We start from the raw sequence: 22,391 nt of genomic DNA, 5'->3' as shown, positions 1-22,391 counted from the left end.
TGGTCCTTGTATGACTACCAAGAATTCATACAAATCATATATGACCTAGTATGATTACTAAGAATCATATATGACCTAGTACGAAATCAAAGAAAGTTGTATGATCGTTAACCCGGGAGGTTATATCAAATTCTTACAAATGCTAGCCGTTTTATCTTGCCAGACAGTTCGAAATATAGACTACTCTGTCATTGACATTGATATTGACACTGCTTGAGATCATTAAGTAGTTAATAATTACGAGTATATAGCCCACCTTAAGATTTGCGGTCAAGGGGGACTTGGCTATAAAGAAATAAAGAAAGTATTATAATACTTTCTTTATTTCTTTATAGCCAAGTCCCCCTTGACCGCGAATCTTAAGGTGGGCTATATACTCGTAATTATTAACTACTTAATGATTTCAATCAGTGTCAATATCAATATCAATGACAGAGTAGTCTATATTTCGAACTGTCTGGCAAGATAAAACGGCTAGCATTTGTAAGAATTTGATATAACCTGATTATAGACATCACAATGTATAACACACGCCGTATAACAATGACAACCTGTATAATAATATAGCAATGTATCACAGTTCATCAACAGAGTCTCAAATTGCACTCCAATTTGATTTAGATTTAATTTTGGATCGTTTCAAAGTCATTCTATTTCTGCTCAAGACACCAAGGTAGCAATTCAGTTTTCCTTCTTTGGCAATCCCCGTCTCCCACAACGCAGACACTGAAATTATTTGCATCTATTATTTTGCTTCGAAACACCCTCAACCCAGCTTTAGCGGACACAAAACTTCCTGACAGCAACCTTGAAAGGAGACAGTTAATCGAAACTTGATACATCTTGATAAGAAACATACCAAAACATGGTAAATCTTGCCAAGGGTGTCAGGACAATTTACCCAATGCCATTATACCCAATGCCAAAAGAGCCAATGCCATTATACACAATGCCAATATAACCAATGCCATTATACCCAATGTACTTTGATATATTCGTTCAATAATCCGACAACAATTTAGCAGTCGCTATTATTACCAGTATGTTTTAACATACTTAAGGGCCATGACCATGCCTCAGCGGCCCGTGGGACTTGATATGAAACTATCACAACCGAACATGGGATTAAATTATCCGTTTGTTAAATCATACGTGTAAGAGCTATTTTCCGCTAATTATAGTACTCGGCTTATAGAACGAAAATATTAATGTGAATTGGGTATAATGGCATTGGGTATTTTGGCTTTGGGTATAATGGCATTGGGTGTTTTGGCATTGGGTATAATGGCATTGGGTAAATTGTCATGTAATAATAATAATAATAATAATAATAATAATAATAATAATAATAATAATAATAATAATAATAATATTAATAATAATAATACTAATAAAAATAATAATAATAATAATAATAATAATAATAATAATAATAATAATAATAATAATAATAATAATAATAAAAATAATAATAATAATAATAATAATAATAATAATAATAATAATAATAATAATAATAATAATAATAATAATAATATTAATAATAATAATAATAAATTGTTCGGAATGCCAATACCATACAATAATAAAAACTACAAAATTGTACAGATACAATTGATTACAATATTCGACTCCACGTGGTTGCCTTTAAACCTATCTCGGTAGAGTTTTTGTTGGAAAAAATTAGTTGAATATAAAAATGTTTTCTGTAGTTAGCAAAATCACTCAAGATTACTTTTATTCCGATGACCCCGTCTTAGAGTCGCTATCCATGAGAACATCAAGATACGTACAAACTAGCAATATCTCTGCACGGGTAACAAGAAACAAGATTGGGCCTACTTTTCTGGCATATATAAATATTTAATTATCTCCAAGCTTATTACCTACATCCTGGTTAAGTACACATTTTATACAGGACAGCCACTGTGAAGATTTCAAAAAAGCTCCAAAACCTAATACCTAAATTGTTTATGTAGGTTGTATAATACAAGAGTTATGAGACAACAAATAGCCAAAAATGCTTTTAAAATTTAAAAATACTTTTTCATGAGCTATCAAAAATTTTATTGGCTTACCATATTAAAATCATGCCAAGATTTGATCTAGATTCTCCAAAAAATGCTGATGTTTCAAGTTATTTGGCGAGATTTTTCAAGCTTTTCGAGATGTCATGTATTGTCATGCAGGAGATCATGCATTGTCTTAACAAGTTTTGTCAATTTTTGATTTATTGGAGAGAGTCACGGTTATAATCACCTTTACGGAAAAACTTGAAATTATGCGAATTATTTTAAGTGCACTAATCGTAAAACAAGATTTTGTTTGATTTATACCAGGTCAAAGTCCAATGCAGTGGTGACATCTGACTACCACCTTCCACCACTTACCTGGGCAGTCGGGCTCAAATTTGTTAGCAAAAAACTTCAACAGCACAAAATGATCAGACCATGTTCTTCAATTGCCTGTTCACGGGTCCACTTTGTCGTGCAAGTTCTGATCAGAGATATAATCGAGCAGACAAACGGAGCTGCTTAGCGGTGGCTGTGAACATATTTAGACTGATTGTCATTAGAGGCAGTCTTTGAGCGCAAGGGGTCCGAAACTCTAAGTCTGATCAAAGACTAGTTTTAAGCACACGAAAGTCTGATCAGATGTTTTCAAACGCAAAGAATGTAATTGAGGGAGTTTTCAACGGACGAAACTATGTTCAGAGATGGTTTTGATCTCCTAAGAAACACTATTTGAGGCAATTTTGAGCACAAGTGGGATTTCTTCCGGGGAATTATCTGTTTGGCACTTGTGGGAGCGTTGTGACCATTCAACTGTTTTCGAAAATAGGTGTCAATATGTATAATTTGTATGGTAAACATATCTCAATTATATGCGTAATTCTTGTAAGTAACTGGGTAGCGAAGAATCGCTTTTAGTAGGTGGAGATATTGAGAAGCGAGTCTGGTACAACATTATACGATTGTAATTGTTCCATTGACAAAAAAATCAATAACAAGATTATACAAACTTCAGGAGGATAAATCACAAAACAGATAGTCTATTACCTAGTCTATTACCAACTGCTGTCTTGCAAGATATTGCAAGAATCTTGCAAGAGTCTTGTAAGATTACGCTCCATCTTGCAAGATCATGCAAGATAGCCGTCGGATATGCGAGAATCGTGCAAGATAAGCGTCGATGTATGATTCCTGCAAGTTAAGCGTCATTTGCAAGGATCTTACAAGATCTTGCAACATAATCGTCATTTTCAGAAACCTTGAATGAAAAGCGTGGGAGCTCGTCTAGGGTAACGGGTACCCGAATTATGCGTGACGTAGATAATTTTGAATCTTGTGGCGGCCGCTAACCGTTAGCTTAGATAGGTGATCTTTACTGCTCTTTAAACGTGAGTGGCGCAAAATAAACCTGATGAAACAGAAATTGAGCAAGTTTTTTACACAAAATTTTCCAAAAAATGAGTTTAAAATTAGCTGTTAAATAGAAGTAACGCTTTTTTTAAAAAAATTATGCTCTACTTTATTTTCATTAACAATTTTTTGAACTGCAGTGGTCTGAAGTGAACCCGAGACTTTAGTCTGACATACTTAAAAGGCATATGGGATGATGATGTTGATACGATCATTTTAAAACCAGATAAAGAAATTAAAATGCCGTTTTTACGGTAAAAACATCAAGTTTAGAGTGTTTAAAAAATAATTGCGGGGTCATAGAAGATACAAAATAGATCCGTACACTTCCTCTCAGCAATGGATTTTGCTCACGATCATTGAGCACCGGAGCCTCAGCATCTGTTGACCGCTGTGATGCCATTTCGACATCATCTCGGACTGACTCCACCCCAATGATAAACGCCATTCCGACTATTAGAAGAAAAGCCAGTGTCTTTGACATAGCAGTCATCACCTGGAAACAAAGAAAACTGTTTTCCATGCCCTATATGAGAAGACAAATAAGAAATGGTGAAGGTTGTGGGAAAAGATTGTTTTTGATTGCTCTTAACTGTTAATTTCTATAATGAATCGTTTCAAATTTACAGATAACGCAGTTTGAATTGGTTTATAAGAACAAAGACGAGAACAAGGGTCAATAATTTTTTTTTTAATTATGAGAGAAATGCGCTGAAACCTTGTAATAAATAATATGAAAGCTGGTGGTTTTCAATTTTTCAAAAAATTAAGCTGATTTTTTTAAAACTTTTTATGTATTTAGTTACGTTCACGAGACAAATCAAAACGTACAATTTCAGGAATTCTTGCCAAAATGCACTGAAATCATCTAAGAATTACGCTGAAAATTGAGCGCATTTCTCATAAAGTTTTCAGCTGTTTTTATGTAAAAACTTTGAGCTGCATTCAATTTCAATTAAAAGATTTCATCTAGAGGAGACCTTTGAAACTATTACAAAAGTTTTATTTCAGTTCTCTAGAATCAAAAACGGTACTTTGTTTAAAAGTCACTTAAACATTGATAAAAACATGGTTAACTGGAAACTGCAAGACACGCGAATGCTTCGGATTAAATTGGAACCTTGAAAAGTTCTCGCCGAGCTAAAGAGTCAAAAAGAAAGGCCTATTGTTGTTCCAACCCCTCTCTGAGGGGGGAGGAAATATATACTCAAATGGGTTTTTCGTTCAGACAATTTTGGTCGACCGATTTAATATTCTTAGAGAATTTTGAGTGGCATCATTAGAAATACCATCCCGCGTAGAATATGGAATTAAAAGATTTCAATTTTTGCTTTTTATGGGGAGTTATCGAGGTTTAAAGTTTTGTGAATATTGTACGTAATTCAGCTTGTTTTATTCACATTTTTGACCAAATTTTTTTTCAATATTGACAAAATTTTCGTCAATATTGCTAAAATATGTTAAAATTGTTGACTGCAGTGTTATTGATTCTGTCTCTAAAGATAGAGGAGAGTTGTTGAATTGTTCGACTCGAGTTTTTTGGCTATACCTTAAGCTAAAATATTCAAAAATTCAGACTTTTTTGTCGAAAAAATGGATTTTTAGCCTACTTGCTTTAAACTTGCTGGAAGTAGACACCTTTAAACTGAGACCAAATTCATCATAAGCTCAAAAACAAGCTAGTTGTACTCCCGCTGGTTTTAGGAGTCTTCCGGAACTATAATTTTGCCAAAATTTTGAAAATATAAAGTCGGTTATTATATAAAATGCGTTATTGATTATTTACAAACTGAAAATTTTTGTATAAGATTAATCTATTTCGCACTCATTTCAACAATTGAGTGTTTTGTTAAACGATCAGCAATATCTGGTCTGATCTTGATCTCACCATGGATCCTTATGAAAATTTCCGCTATGTAAATGTTTTATGTAAATTACGGACAATAATTTTGAATCGAATCAGGGCTCGATTAATGACAGATAGTGTTTAAAATAAATGAGACCCAACGAGATTATATCATGGCTACAGAATTAAGGTCACGGTTTTTATGGCTCTGACCAATTGTTTACGTAAAAATTTTCGGGACTTCTTGCGTATGATTTTTGTAGTTCAAAGAATCAGTGTCCCAAATCAAGGTCCATTATTACTTAGAAGGTATAAAATAACCTAGAAAATTTTTTAGATGTTATCTAATGTCTGTTAGGACATTGGATAATTTTTATTGAGAAAACATCGGTGAGTTTTTGAACTGTGCCACTATTTTTCCTTATTTCTCTCAACTTCGGAAGCAGTCTCAGTAAAAAACGGTAATTGACTTCCTGTGATTTATAATTTCTTGTTGATAAAAATTTTATATTCAATTAATGGTTTCTTTATTTTGGTACTACGCGTTTTCGATTTTCCTTTTTTATCATAATTGCAATTTTTATGAATTCATTTTGTTTCCTTGTCAAATTATCACATTATTGACAAGTCCAATTAAAGGACGGAATTATAGTAGAAACGCACAACGTTTGCAAAAGCGTATCTGGATATGTTAACTGTTTTTGTTGAATCGTTTATCTTTTTTTTTTGGCTGAGACACCATTTTTTCGCAAAATTTTTCGGGTCTTTGATTTTGCCAATGTTAGTTTCTCTTTTCGTTTTTGTTCGTCATATACCCGTTAACAACAGATCTTAACTGCTTAAGCAAGAGATATATCTCAACCTAGTTAAAGGTTTTGGTTTATAGCTGTTTGTTTTCATGACTTTTAAAATAAATTTTAAAAAAACTTTTATCTGTCTCCTTTTTGCTTTTTTCCATTTTTTCACCATGTAACTTAATCTCATTCCTTAGAAGCCTCAAATAGTTTTGTTGATTCGAACATTTTTTTGCGCTTGCTAATATGTTGTGACTGATTTGTTCATTCGTTTAGTTTCAAAGAAAACCTTTCGAGATATCTATACTGTTAAATTTTTGGGTTTTTGTTGTCATGTCTATGTAGTCATTTTATGAGGAAGACTTGTTGATGTTAAAAGGAAGGTAAAAATATAATTTAGAGTCCTTGCAAGTATCATCTTCTAATTATAGTGCCTTAAAAAGTCTAATGTCGTAAAAATTTTTGATATTTTGGCTTTTTTGTGAGATCGTTGTTTTGAGGGCTCGTGACTTATTCTCATTATTAACATACTTAATTGGCTTCCCGAGGTGTTAAAATTTAATCCATTGCTTTTTCATTTAATTCTATGACTGTTGTGACTTTTGAAGATATTTGTTTTCAAAAAAAAATCAGTGTTTTTTAGCTTCGTCTTTTTTGAATAGTTTTTTGGTCGATTGTTTTTTGTAGCTCAGTCCTTGTAAACACAAGTCAGAACCTGTTTCCAGTGAGCTATAAATTATTACGGTTTTAGCTTCAAACTTTTGTTTCTCGGCTTTATCACTACTGTTACTACGAGTTCTCATAAAATGTTAGATTTCTACATTTTTGTACATTTCAAACATTTCTATATTTTTGTACATTTTGGTTTTTTTTTTAAATTATAACCATAATCATTGATCCCAATGGCTTTGAAATTTTGCGCAATCGAACGTTGGATAATGACTTGTCTCAATTGCTTCCTATGTAGATATTAAAAAACATTTTAATGGATTCAGTTGATATCTAATGACGTTAAAAACTGTAAAATTAATTCTTTTCAATCTGGGAAAGTATTTTTGAACTTTGCACCTATATGCTCTTTTTGTCGACCTGTGAACTAGTCGCATTGGGGACAGATCCCATATCTTTTCTAATGAAAATAAGTTAAATTGTTTTGGTTTTTATCTGATGCGAGTTTGATTTTGTTATGATTTTTTTTATTAAAGATTTGGTTATTATATTTTATCATAGATTTTTTAATAGTTTTGGTCGTAAATAATGTTTGTTGTTTGAAATTTCTTTTTGTCCTTCCTAGTAGTCTTATTATCAACACTTTTCATCGGCCCTCTAACGTGGCATTGTCTTATTTCATTGGTTGTTTATTGAATGATGTGTATGTTTTTGAAAATTTTCTATCTCGTCATCATTTGGTAGCCAACTAATTCAATAATGTGGATGAGCGGGGTCGGAACATTATTTGCGTACGCACATTTCCGAGTCTCTTTTGTAAGTTTATAAAAACAAATTATATTGGTGAAACTATGTAGCAAAAATGGTCTCTCAAAAACATGCGCGATTCATAGCTTTGATTATTGTGGAAAAAAAAGTTTCCCAAAAAACTATTTTAAAATTGTTCATCGATCATCATTTTGATCAAAAGCGAGCAAAAAATGTTGGCTAAAAAACTCTTCATGGTAACAATTTCGTTTCAAAATATGTAGCCTCACCGGATCTTTGATTAAACGAATAATTACAGCATAACATACTTTATGTTTTCCGACTGTTTCTGCTTCAAATTTAGTTAGCAAAAAAATGTTCTCTTTTCCTACGTTCTGATTTCGTTGCATATTACTGCGAGACAAAGCTATAATCAAGTGAAAGATGCTGATTTTAATCGTAAAAACCGTATATTATACAAATATGGTGAACGGTCATAAAGAAAAACTGACCTCTGAATCTCAAAATGATAAGAGATCTGCAGTAAACGATTCTCTTCTTTTACTTTTTCTACGCTCTGAAATTTGTTAACATTGCGCGAAAAGTTTTTATATAAATTAGCTCACAGCACATTAGGTTGGCTGCAATGTTTTTGTAGCGTTCTAGAGAATCACTTCAATTTAAATTAAGCAGCTAAAAAACTGTGCAGCTTATTTTTATTACATTCACTGTCGCCAACATCGAATTGAAACTACATCAAAAAAGCATTTTCAGTGATTTTTTTGAAACTGTTTTTTGTAGCACTGGATTGCTTTCCGAATTGAAAAATTAAATAATTTCAAAACCAGACTGCTAAAATTCACAAGTTGGATATAATATAGACAAATGATAAATTCAGTACAAAATTTGAAATCAGACTTAAAGGATGCTCAAACAAAAAAATAAAGTTATTGCATTGATTGGCAATTTTTGCGTAAGTTGCGTTTACTGACTAGTTTTTTGGCATTTTACAGCATTTGAACTCTTTATGTGCCAATTTCTGTTTTCCTCAAAAAATTTTCAAATTATTGGTCTTGAAATCTTTTAAATAAGACAATTGAATGTGATTGGTTTCAATTGGATTTTCATATAGCCAACCTGTTGATAACGCCTTTGCATAATTCAGTTTTTTTTCTATTATCTAATTCCATGAAAAAAACAAGGTGCACTATTGAATTAATCATCCTTTACGGTAATGCATATTTATAAAACTATCTGTCTTAGTTGTATCTCAGACAATAAACATTTACAAAAATTTTAGCTTTAACAAAAATTAAAATCACAGTAAAATTAACCTTGAATGATCTGATAGGAATTGAATAACTTCGAAAATAAATTGAAAAGCAAAATGAAAAGTAAATAAGCGCTAACCCGTACTGAGCCTCCAGAGACCATCAGGCCTGATTCAGAAAAAAATCAGACAAGGTCCCAGGCCTGATTCAGAGTCTGATCATGTCAAATACAAGGCTGCTAAGAGAACACTCCAGAGTCGATCTCTGAGGTTTCTATTGACAGAGAAAAATCAAGACTTGGGGGTCTCTGCCCAGAGAAATCCCAAGTCTTGGGTCTCTCTGCCAAGAGAAGGTCCAAGTCTTGGGTCACTCTGTGCAGAGTACAACCAAGACTTGGTAACCTCTTGGCAGGCAAGACACAAGACTTGGGATTTCTCTTGGCAGAAAGGATCCAAGACTTGATTTTTTCTGGACAGAGGGTTAGAATGGTGCATTTTCTAGGTTCATGGGCACTTTTAACATAAGTTTGAGTACCCTTATGTACAAATAAAGCACCAAATATGATTATGAATGCTATTTAAACTATGTTCGTGGCTCTTGGTAAGGTATGGTCACCTTTTCAAGGCCAAAGAGGTCCTTAAAAATACAAATTCAATACTCACTGTTGAAGAGAAATGAAGAGCTATAGCTAAAAAAAACCAATACAATACCGAAAATTACATATATATATATATATAAAACAACAAGCTAAAGCAAAAAAAAATGAGTTGGATTTTATGGATATAGGGGAACTTCGATTTGTAGTAACGCTCGATATGAACAACTCCTTGACTAACTTGAAGAAAAATATGTTTTAAAAATACATTTTGCAAAACAACGAAAAAACCGTTTGAAAATGTAACTTTTTTCCTAAGCAAGCTAGGTCAAAAATTCTTTTTGACTTGGATCCCAGTGATATAGGGGAACTTTGATTCGCAGTAACAATAGATTTGAACAACTCCTTGACTAGCTTGAAAAAAATATGTTTTAAAAATACATTTTGCAAAACAACGAAAAAACCGTTTGAAAATCTAACTTTTTTCCTAAGCAAGCTAGGTCAAAAATTCTTTTTGACTTGGATCCCAGTGATATAGGGGAACTTTGATTCGCAGTAACAATAGATTTGAACAACTCCTTGACTAGCTTGAAAAAAATATGTTTTAAAAATACATTTTGCAAAACAACGAAAAAACCGTTTGAAAATCTAACTTTTTTCCTAAGCAAGCTAGGTCAAAAATTCTTTTTGACTTGGATCCCAGTGATATAGGGGAACTTTGATTCGCAGTAACAATAGATTTGAACAACTCCTTGACTAGCTTGAAAAAAATATGTTTTAAAAATACATTTTGCAAAACAACAAAAAAACCGTTTGAAAATCTAACTTTTTTCCTAAGCAAGCTAGGTCAAAAATTCTTTTTGACTTGGATCCCAGTGATATAGGGGAACTTTGATTCGCAGTAACAATAGATTTGAACAACTCCTTGACTAGCTTGAAAAAAATATGTTTTAAAAATACATTTTGCAAAACAACGAAAAAACCGTTTGAAAATCTAACTTTTTTCCTAAGCAAGCTAGGTCAAAAATTCTTTTTGACTTGGATCCCAGTGATATAGGGGAACTTTGATTCGCAGTAACAATAGATTTGAACAACTCCTTGACTAGCTTGAAAAAAATATGTTTTAAAAATACATTTTGCAAAACAACGAAAAAACCGTTTGAAAATCTAACTTTTTTCCTAAGCAAGCTAGGTCAAAAATTCTTTTTGACTTGGATCCCAGTGATATAGGGGAACTTTGATTCGCAGTAACAATAGATTTGAACAACTCCTTGACTAGCTTGAAAAAAATATGTTTTAAAAATACATTTTGCAAAACAACGAAAAAACCGTTTGAAAATCTAACTTTTTTCCTAAGCAAGCTAGGTCAAAAATTCTTTTTGACTTGGATCCCAGTGATATAGGGGAACTTTGATTCGCAGTAACAATAGATTTGAACAACTCCTTGACTAGCTTGAAAAAAATATGTTTTAAAAATACATTTTGCAAAACAACGAAAAAACCGTTTGAAAATCTAACTTTTTTCCTAAGCAAGCTAGGTCAAAAATTCTTTTTGACTTGGATCCCAGTGATATAGGGGAACTTTGATTCGCAGTAACAATAGATTTGAACAACTCCTTGACTAGCTTGAAAAAAATATGTTTTAAAAATACATTTTGCAAAACAACGAAAAAACCGTTTGAAAATCTAACTTTTTTCCTAAGCAAGCTAGGTCAAAAATTCTTTTTGACTTGGATCCCAGTGATATAGGGGAACTTTGATTCGCAGTAACAATAGATTTGAACAACTCCTTGACTAGCTTGAAAAAAATATGTTTTAAAAATACATTTTGCAAAACAACGAAAAAACCGTTTGAAAATCTAACTTTTTTCCTAAGCAAGCTAGGTCAAAAATTCTTTTTGACTTGGATCCCAGTGATATAGGGGAACTTTGATTCGCAGTAACAATAGATTTGAACAACTCCTTGACTAGCTTGAAAAAAATATGTTTTAAAAATACATTTTGCAAAACAACAAAAAAACCGTTTGAAAATCTAACTTTTTTCCTAAGCAAGCTAGGTCAAAAATTCTTTTTGACTTGGATCCCAGTGATATAGGGGAACTTTGATTCGCAGTAACAATAGATTTGAACAACTCCTTGACTAGCTTGAAAAAAATATGTTTTAAAAATACATTTTGCAAAACAACGAAAAAACCGTTTGAAAATCTAACTTTTTTCCTAAGCAAGCTAGGTCAAAAATTCTTTTTGACTTGGATCCCAGTGATATAGGGGAACTTTGATTCGCAGTAACAATAGATTTGAACAACTCCTTGACTAGCTTGAAAAAAATATGTTTTAAAAATACATTTTGCAAAACAACGAAAAAACCGTTTGAAAATCTAACTTTTTTCCTAAGCAAGCTAGGTCAAAAATTCTTTTTGACTTGGATCCCAGTGATATAGGGGAACTTTGATTCGCAGTAACAATAGATTTGAACAACTCCTTGACTAGCTTGAAAAAAATATGTTTTAAAAATACATTTTGCAAAACAACGAAAAAACCGTTTGAAAATCTAACTTTTTTCCTAAGCAAGCTAGGTCAAAAATTCTTTTTGACTTGGATCCCAGTGATATAGGGGAACTTTGATTCGCAGTAACAATAGATTTGAACAACTCCTTGACTAGCTTGAAAAAAATATGTTTTAAAAATACATTTTGCAAAACAACGAAAAAACCGTTTGAAAATCTAACTTTTTTCCTAAGCAAGCTAGGTCAAAAATTCTTTTTGACTTGGATCCCAGTGATATAGGGGAACTTTGATTCGCAGTAACAATAGATTTGAACAACTCCTTGACTAGCTTGAAGAAAAATATATTTTAAAAATACATTTTGCAAAACAACGAAAAAACCGTTTGAAAATCTAACTTTTTTCCTAAGCAAGCTCGGTCAAGAATTCTTTTTGTCTTGAATCCCAGTGATATAGGGGAACTTTGATTCGTAGTAACAATAGATTTGAACAACTCCTTGACTAGCTTGAAAAAAATATATTTTAAAAATACATTTTGCAAAACAACGAAAAAACCGTTTGAAAATCTAACCTTTTTCCTAAGCAAGCTAGGTCAAAAATACTTTTCGACTTGGATCCCAGTGATATGGGGGAACTTTGATTCTTAGTAAAAATAGATTTGAACAACTCATTGACTAGCCTGAAAAAAATATATTTTAAAAATACATTTTGCAAAACAACGAAAAAACCGTTTGAAAATCTAACTTTTTTCATAAGCAAGCTAGGTCAAAAATTCTTTTTGACTTGGATCCCAGTGATATAGGGGAACTTTGATTCGCAGTAACAATAGATTTGAACAACTCCTTGACTAGCTTGAAAAAAAATTAGTTTTAAAAATACATTTTGCAAAACAACGAAAAAACCGTTTGAAAATCTAACTTTTTTCCTAAGCAAGCTAGGTCAAAAATTCTTTTTGACTTGGATCCCAGTGATATAGAGGAACTTTGATTCGCAGTAACAATAGATTTGAACAACTCCTTGACTAGCTTGAAAAAAAATTAGTTTTAAAAATACATTTTGCAAAACAACGAAAAAACCGTTTGAAAATCTAACTTTTTTCCTAAGCAAGCTAGGTCAAAAATTCTTTTTGACTTGGATCCCAGTGATATAGAGGAACTTTGATTCGCAGTAACAATAGATTTGAACAACTCCTTGACTAGCTTGAAAAAAATATGTTTTAAAAATACATTTTGCAAAACAACGAAAAAACCGTTTGAAAATCTAACTTCTTTCCTAAGCAAGCTAGGTCAAAAATTCTTTTTGTCTTGAATCCCAGTGATATAGTGGAACTTTGATTCGTAGTAACAATAGATTTGAACAACTCCTTGACTAGCTTGAAAAAAATATATTTTAAAAATACATTTTGCAAAACAACGAAAAAACCGTTTGAAAATCTAACTTTTTTCCTAAGCAAGCTCGGTCAAAAACTCTTTTTGTCTTGAATCCCAGTGATATAGGGGAACTTTGATTCTTAGTAACAATAGATTTGAACAACTCCTTGACTACCTTGAAAAAAAATATATTTTAAAAATACATTTTGCAAAACAACGAAAAAACCGTTTGAAAATCTAACTTTTTTCCAAAGCAAGCTAGGTCAAAAATTCTTTTCGTCTTGGATCCCAGTGATATAGGGGAACTTTGATTCGCAGTAACAATAGATATGAACAACTCCTCGACTAGCTTGAAAAAAATATATTTTAAAAATACACTTTGCAAAAAAACAGTTTGAAAATCTAACTTTTTTCCAAAGCAAGCTAGGTCAAAAATTCTTTTAGACTTGGATTCAAGTGATATAGGAGAACTTTGATTCGTAGTAACAATAGATTTGAACAACTTCTTGACTAGCTTGAAAAAATACATTTAAAAAATACATTTTGCAAAACAACAAAAAAACCGTTTGAAAATCTAACCTTTTTCCAAAGCAAGCTAGGTCAAAAATTCTTTTTGGTTTCGATCCCAGTGATATAGGGGAACTTTAATTCGTAGTAACAAAAGATTTGAACAACTCCTTGACTAGCTTGAAAAAAATATATTTAAAAATACATTTTGAAAAACAAAAAAAATAGTTTCAAACCTAACTTTTTTCCAAAAAGCAAGCTGGATTCAAAATTCTTATGACTTCGATCCTAATGATATAGGGGAACTTTGATTTGCAGTAACGCTTGATATGAACCACTCCTTGACTAGCTTAAAACAAAAATTACAAATCAACGAAAAAAAAATTTAAAAACTTTTTCCTCAGCAAGATCGATCCAAATTTGATTTTACTTGGATCCTTAAGACATAGGGGCACTTCGAATTAGAGTATTGTTCGATATGCACCAATCCTTGACCAATTTGAAAAAAAATTCTTTTGAAAGTTTAATTCGTTTCAGACCAAAATATCAGTTTTGTAAAGGTGAATCAGATATCAAGAAATAAGCATCATATGTTTGCAAGCTAAGAAAACCTCTAAAAACAAAAAAGTTAGAATGCGAAAAAACTATGCACAGACTAACTGTGGCCATTGAGTCAAGCGTCTTCCAAAACCAAAAAAATGAGACCAAAGAGACAACAGAGTTAGTAAGACAAGCAACAAAAAAATTAGACGTGGTCACAGAGCTACAAGGACAGAGAGACAAGTTATCGGCAAGAATCAAGAAAACAGACACAAACCGCAACATCGATCAAAAAAGATCAGAATATGAATTTTGAACATGAGAGTCACAGATAAGAATCAATCATCATAAAAATTGAGTCTCCTAAGAACAGGACGAAGATAAAAAAGAGGCTGAAGAGTCAAGATGTTAAGCAAAGACAAAAGCAAAAAAGCTGTGACGATAATGCCACGACCCCGATAGAAAAGAGAATACTTGTCCACAATAATCAACGACATAGACACAAAAACAATTTTCTCATTTCAAGAAAAATTTCAATTTCAAACTTGTGAGCCAAAGATCAAGAATCAGTTATATGACGAAAGAAATGTCATGACATGAAAAACCTCATCGGCCATACAGCCAAAAGAAGCAAAAAAGTGCAGGAATGAAGAACTGCGGCCCAAGCCACAAGTATTTTACAATGAAAACGAGAGTTACTCGGTTTAAAGGGCCAAGGGAGTAAGCAAAGAAAAGCAATGAAAGAAAAGAAACAAAGCCGCCATATAGCTGCGAGATTACTAAAAAGTAAAAAAGAAAACTCTGAGGCCATACAGCCAAGAGAGTCAGCAAAGAACAAAGTAGACAAAAGAACTGCGGCCATAGAGCCACGAGTCTTCTACAATGTAAAAATAAGACATTTGTACTCTGAGGCCATAGAGCCAAGAGAGTAAACAACGAAAAAAAAGAAGACAGAACAGCAAGGAAGCTTTTCAAAGAAAATGTACATTTAACACTGCGGCCATAGAGCCACGAGTCGTCTACAAGGAAAATGAGAGATTTAATACTCTGTGGCCATAGAGCCAGGAGAGTAAGCAAAGAAAAGCAATAGAAAGAACTGCAGCCATATAGCTGCGAGATGCCTAAAAAGTAAATACGAGAAAAACTCCGAGGCCATACAGCCAAGAGAGTCAGCAAAGAAAAAAGTAGACAAAAGAACTGCGGCCATAGAGCCACGAGTCTTCTACAATGTAAAAATAAGACATTTGTATTCTGAGGCCATAGAGCCAAGAGAGTAAACAACGAAAAAAAAGAAGACAGAACAGCAAGGAAGCTTTTCAAAGAAAATGTACATTTAACACTGCGGCCATAGAGCCACGAGTCGTCTACAAAGAAAATGAGAGATTTAATACTCTGTGGCCATAGAGCCAAGAGAGCAAGCAAAGAAAAGCAATAGAAAGAACTGCAGCCATATAGCTGCGAGACGCCTAAAAAGTAAATAAGAAGAAACTCCGAGGCCATACAGCCAAGAGAGTCAGCAAAGAAAAAAGTAGACAAAAGAACTGCGGCCATAGAGCCACGAGTCTTCTACAATGTAAAAACCAGACATTTGTACTCTGAGGCCATAGAGCCAAGAGAGTAAAAAACGAAAAAAAGAAGACAGAAGAACTTTCAGGAGTCTTCTACGAGTCTTCTACAATGTAAATTTAAGACATTCGATTCTCTGAGGCCATAGAGCCAAGAGAGTAATTAAAGAAAAACAATGGAAAGAACTGCAGCCATATATCTGCAAGACTAATACAAAGTAAAAAAGAAAACAACCTCCGAGGCAATACAGCCAAAAGAGTAAGCAAAGAAAAAAAATAGACAGAACTGCGGCCATGGAGCCACGAATCTGCTTCACTGATATATAGGACATTTATTACTCGGAGATCAGAGCCAAGAGATTAAGCAACGAAAGAAATAACAGACAGAAAAACTGTAGCAATGTGGTCTCCTACAAGTCTCCTAAGAGCAGGATAAAGGTACAAAAGAGGCTTAAGAGTCGTGTTAACAAAAGAAAAATGCGATAGAAAAGCTGTGACTATAAAGCCGCAACCTCGATAGAAAAGAGAATACTTGTCACACAATAATCAATGACACAGACATAAAAACAATTTTGTCATTTCAAAAAAAAAGCAAACTCAGTTTCAAATTTGTGAGCCAAAGATCAAGAATCATTTACATCACGGAATTCAATGTCATGAAAAATCTTATCGGCTATAGAGCCAAGAGAAGCATAAAAGTACAAGACAGAAAAACTGCGGCCATAGAGCCACGAGTCTTCTACATCTACAGTGAAATTGAGACATTTATTACTCTGGGGCCAAAGAGCCAAGAGAGTAAGCAAAGAAAAGAAAAAGAAAGAACTGCAGCCATATAGATGCGAGACGCCTAAAAAGTAAATAAGAAGAAACTTTGAGGCCATACAGCCAAGAGAGTAATCAAAGAATAAAACAGACAAAAGAACTGCGGCCATAGAGCCACGAGTCTTCTACAATGTAAAAATAAGACATTTGTACTCTGAGGCCATAGAGCCAAGAGAGTAAACAACGAAAAAAAGACTACAGAATAGCAGGGAAGCTTTTACAAAGAAAATGTACATTTAACACTGCGGCCATAGAGCCACGAGTCTTCTAAAAGGAAAATGAGAGATTTATTACTCTTTGGCCATAGAGCCAAGAGAGTAAGCAAAGAAAAGCAATAGAAAGAACTGCAGCCATATAGCTGCGACACGCCTAAAAAGTAAATAAGAAAAAAACTCCGAGGCCATACAGCCAAGAGAGTCAGCAAAGAAAAAAGTAGACAAAAGAACTGCGGCCATAGAGCCACGAGTCTTCTACAATGTAAAAATAAGACATTTATACTCTGAGGCCATATAGCCAAGAGAGTAAAAAACGAAAAAAAGAAGACAGAACTGTCAAGAGTCTTCTACAAGTCTTCTACAATGTAAATTTAAGACATTAGATTCTCTGAGGCCATAGAGCCAAGAGAGTAAGGCAAAGAAAATATACAGAACTGCGGCCATAAAGCCACGAGTCTTCTACTATGTAGAAATAAGACATTTAATACTCTAAGGCCGTAGAGCTAAGAGAGTAAGGAAAAGAAACGCGCCCAAATACTCAAGTGAGATAGTAGAGGAAAAGGAAAAAAATGCGACTCCAGAACAACGAGTCTTATAACAGGAGACAAGTAAATCTGAAGAGGAAATACATTCACAAGCAGGCAATTTGCATAAACAGAACTCATTGCTGAGTACGCAAACAAAAACGCAACTCTTGCTCGATCAGAAAGATGTCACAAGTAAGCGTTCATTGTCTATATTCTCTCGTTTTCATCATACATGTTCACTAGATATTTTTTGGGAAAGCATGCCAAAATTATGCACCGAACAAAAACATTTTCGAGGCCTAATATTTTGAATTCAGAAATTTACAGAGAACAACTTAGGTCAGAACTGGTTTTTGTCTCAGTTAATAAGTTATGCATGATCGAAGGCTGCACAGAGTTTCATTGCAAACAGTTTTTCGGGGGCTTGACAATCCCTCAGACAGAAGACTTTTTTAAGACGCTCAACATCTACCAAAGTTTCACCCGAACCCTTTTTGATAAAGAACAAAAATCCTTTGACAGGACCGAGCTCCTCCATTACTTCATAACGTTGTACACACGCTTGCACCCTTCTCTCTTGACTTAAATTTCTCGAAGAAAGAAAATACATAATCTGTCCGAAAGTTAGCTGCTCTGCAACGTTGAAATAAACAAAACTATTGCAATCACCAGAGGAAGGAGCCCTTGAATAACAGGGTGAATCAAAATAACGGTTTCCGACATAATACCGATTGAAAAAGTTAGCCTCGGGGAAATTTTTCATTCCATCTTCCAACGACTTTGTCAATTTCATTCCATGGTGAAAATTGGAGCGCTCTTCCGTGTTCTGGCCCATAATTTTGTTATATAAGTTTAGTACAGGTCGACTATCCACAGTGGCATCATAAAAACGTTGCAGTTCAAGAAGACGACGGCAGATAACTTCAACTTCATGATGTGATCCCGTAAAAACCTCTCCGAGAAGACGATTGGCAGATTCGAAACTCATGGCTGAACATGTGAATAAAGGACCAATTTTTCGCACCTGGTCTCCAAAATGACCCAACGAGTGAACATTAATTGTTTCGATTCTCTCATTGCCATCAAAAATGTTTACAACGTTCGCGCGAAAATCAGTTATTAACGATTCACCCAATTGAATGTTTGAGTCAGTGCTTGCTTCGATAAGGAGTCGAACGCCAAATGAAAGATTTAAAAGCTGCTTGTACAAGGTCTCGGGTAAACTATTACGAAAAAGAACAGGAGCAACATAAAACATCCAATTAAAATATTCATTTGCTTTGAACTGTCCGATCTCTTCGAGGCTTCGAATCTTTCGAGAATAACAAATCATTTCTTGTGGACAAGCCAGTTTTGCTACCCTTGCATTCAAAAATTCCTTATTCCAAAAATCTAATTTCCGATAACAAAACTTTAATAATTCAGGAAAGATGCCCAGCAATACACAGTGCATATAATCAATTGGTGCCGAAAGCGGTAAACCATTGATGATTGATGAAAAAGCACTTTTTCCTTTGACACCACCAATATTTTGTACATCATTGCCTGGCATGCTTTCGGCCACCTTAACGTATTTTTCATAAACCTCGGAATCTCGAATAGCACCCTTTTGACTGAACGGGTAGTAGGCATGAGACCTACCTAACGTAAGTCCTTCAACGTCACAGTAATGACAACCGAAAAAGCCATTGAACTGAAACATATTCAAAACATGTGCTTTAGCACACATGTCAGCAACAATTGAAATGCAATTCAACCGAACCGACAATCGATAGTCTCCATGCACAATTACTTCAACATTGGAAACTAATTCTGCTCTCAAATGCGGAACAATGGTGGTCCAATCAGGTGCCTGAGAGCCAACGAACAAAGCTGCCAGAACAATGTTTTTTCTAGCCATGCGCAAAATTGGGGGTAGATCAGCAACCTGAAGCCAAATAGGCCACAGTTCTTTTTTGAAAGTTGATTTTTTGATATTAACACCATCGGTTGAAACAATAAGATTTAAAGTCGCTGAATTAGAATCAGTTATTCCGAAAATTGGAGAAAATTTATCATTAAAATCGGAATAGGGATAAAGCTTTCGATGGCTGGAATAATTTAAAATTTCGTTAAAATTTCGTTCTAAAACACTTGCAATCTGATTTCTGAAGTTGAGCACACAAAATGAGCCCTCCTCTTTGCCAACAATAACTCTAGTAGCATCATCAAAATTTGCTTTTACTTTGCTGATAAAAGAAGATCCAGAAGGAAATACATTCTCTTGTGGAAGGAGAGATTTGATAACACTATGGGTCAAAACCGATCCCTCATCTGATAAGTGCAGCTTCGAACACAGAAGCTCTACTAATAGAGAAGCATCTGCGAGATTAACATCACTTCCAGGGAACAATTTTTTCCTACCGACCAGGTCCTGCTCATAATCATGCGTCGTTTGAATTGATGACACAGAACATTCGAGAGGCACAGAGTAATTTATGGGCGATGAAGCACGCGGAGGCTGAAAGATAGTACAACCAAGTGGGTCTCTAGACATATTGTCTACCGTTGTAATCGTTGGCAACATCTGAGTAGGCGGGGCGAAATTTGAAATTTCATGTAGAAAACATGTTTCAGACTCTGCATTATCAACTGTCTGATTTTGCTCCTGAACGATATCAAAAGTCTCAGCGGGGGTTTCGACCATTTCGTTGTAGAGTAGAACTAACTGTCGTGAGCGTATCCTAGGCGCACCGGGTTTCACTTTTTTCAACATTGGACTGCGTTCTGTTAAGACTTCAGCAACTATCTCTGGCAACAATTCATGAAAAATTTCGTTTAGTAGGAACTGCGTAATTTCATTCAAATCCTCACATGTTTTACATTTACACTGATTCAAGTCAAAGAAGTCACTACCGTATTTTACGAGAATTTCATCTCCAGAGGAGATCCGCTTCTTTGTTCTAAGCTGTACAACTCCATCAGAGCTCGAGAAGTCATACTCACTGTTTGGAGTACAATCTGAATTAACGAATCTGATCGGCCCGAGAAGGAGAAGCTGTTCACCAGTCCTCTCAGACCGCATCACAGACCAATCTGTGACACCATCAGGGACAGGTTTCACAAAACCAATGGGTTTTCCTCTTAAAACTGTGTTGGCCTTTAAAGATTCGGTACCTCTGTACATTAGTTTGTAGCCGCCATAGGTGTCATGTTCAATAGCAAAATCAGGAAAAAGGGAAATGTACGCGTTGCAAACTGCCTTGTATGTTAATTTCCAGTTTGAATCATTTTTGATGCGCTGCTCAAAAATACGCTCTGACAAAGGCCTCACAATTTCTTCGGCCTTTCTGAACTCAGTTTCCACATGTCTTTTGACAGCATACAAATCACATTGTGCAAGCACAGGCCAATCAATTTTTCTTGGTAGCATTTCTGATATAAAACATTTAATTATTTGGTAAAAAATGAAAAGTTAACAAGAACCTTCAAAACTGTTTGAAGATGCTCCTAGAAAAATTTAGCTATTATACTGATGAAAAAGAAAGTTTAAATAGCAAATAATACCAAGGCAATCTTTTAAAAAAACAATGACAACGAGGTAAATTAAAAGATGCAACAAAAAATGCTATGAACAAGGATATATCTGAATAACAAAGAATTAAAGGTAGCTAGCACAGAACGAAAGCAGAAAGTACTGCATATAAACATGAGCAGCGGTGTTGTTTAAACATAAATATTTCGACAGCGGCGGCCAATGAAAATTTTTGGGTCGCATATGAATGGATGCTAGGATTAATCCATCAAAAAAACATTTCAAATAATCCAAACTGACAGGTAGTCTCAAAGATACTTGAAGTGGATCCCAAACGTTTTAATGTTGACCTGATGAAATGTATAGGTTATGCAAAATATATACAGAACACGAAGTACATTTTTAATATATAAACTGAAGGAACACGTAGAAAAAAGCAACAAGAGATTGCTATAGAAATGGAAACATCTGAATATATATCAACTGAAATTGTTTAGCACAGCAGGCTATCAAGAAGTACCGAATGAAAAATTTACAAAGCAGCAGAACAAAAATACCAAATCAAACGTCGACTAAATAGATTACAGTCATAAGATAAATCAGTCCAATTTTGACAAGTCAATTCCGTTTGAACAACTTTGGCAAGAGAAACTATTTGACAATGGCAATCAATTTTCATCATCAGTACCGGCCTCATTTGGAAGGTTTCCACTTCTTCTTCCATTGGAACGCAGCTCATTTCCTAAATTATTTATACTTGTTTTGGCCAATTCGTACATTGCCAGCCACTTGTCCTGGTACTTTCGACGGAAGAACTCTAAAAATCAACAACACATTAAGAAAGACTATTTCAAAAAAACTTTATGGAAGAAAGTCGCAGAAAATGAGTAAACCAAGTTTTCAACATGAACTGGCTAAGCCAAACAACTACGAGACACACTTTTTTGAGCTGAGGGCAGCCCTTAAAAACACTGCCAGTAGATCTTCAGAAGCAGAAATCAGCAGTCTCAAAACCTTTTGGGAAATTACTTCAGGAAAAAGGGAAAATTAAGGAACCTTTCAACTGATTTTTTCTGACAGGTGAGAAATCGTCGCGCTGCACAACACCAGTTCTGGGTTTGGTTTTGGGCGACAACATATGACCCATGGTCTCCTCCTTGGTATATAAACGCTTGCACGCCCCTCGTGCCAAACTTTGTGGGGTATTGCCCTCAACCAGCATCAAATTTTCTCCCTGATTTGGCCCCTTAGCAATAATCAGCGGTTCATCCTCAGCGTCAACTTGATGAGGCTCTGGCCATAACACACCCATTTTTGCGATTTGTGAGCTCTAAACGAGACAAGGCGAAAAATGAGGCAATTGATTGTGAAAACCTTAAAAAAAGTTCAAGATGGAAAAATTAAAAGCTGATTATTCACCATATACTTCAGCTGATTGGAGAACTGTTGCAGCTGATTATAATTTCGGTTGGAAAGACCCAA

General features: G+C 34.3%; 1 protein-coding gene and 1 long non-coding RNA gene across 2 annotated transcripts in view; one reads left to right on the top strand and one right to left on the bottom strand.

Moving 5' to 3' along the window:
• Positions 1–22,391, top strand: part of LOC142351049 (transmembrane and coiled-coil domain-containing protein 3-like) — a 425,404-nt gene that overhangs the window by 99,099 nt on the left and 303,914 nt on the right. The window lies entirely within an intron of this gene.
• On the bottom strand, positions 585–8,897 carry LOC142351195 (uncharacterized). The gene is made up of 3 exons (XR_012760952.1): positions 8,813–8,897; positions 3,748–3,918; positions 585–726 (listed from the first exon to the last, which is right to left on the bottom strand). It is a non-coding gene; the product is annotated as an uncharacterized LOC142351195 (long non-coding RNA).

Source organism: Convolutriloba macropyga, chromosome 12 (assembly GCF_964194025.1).
Source record: "Convolutriloba macropyga chromosome 12, txConMacr16.3, whole genome shotgun sequence".
In the NCBI taxonomy this organism is placed as follows: Eukaryota; Metazoa; Xenacoelomorpha; order Acoela; family Convolutidae; genus Convolutriloba; species Convolutriloba macropyga.
Note: the sequence above shows the minus strand (reverse complement) of the source record. Positions and strands in the feature narration are given on the sequence as shown.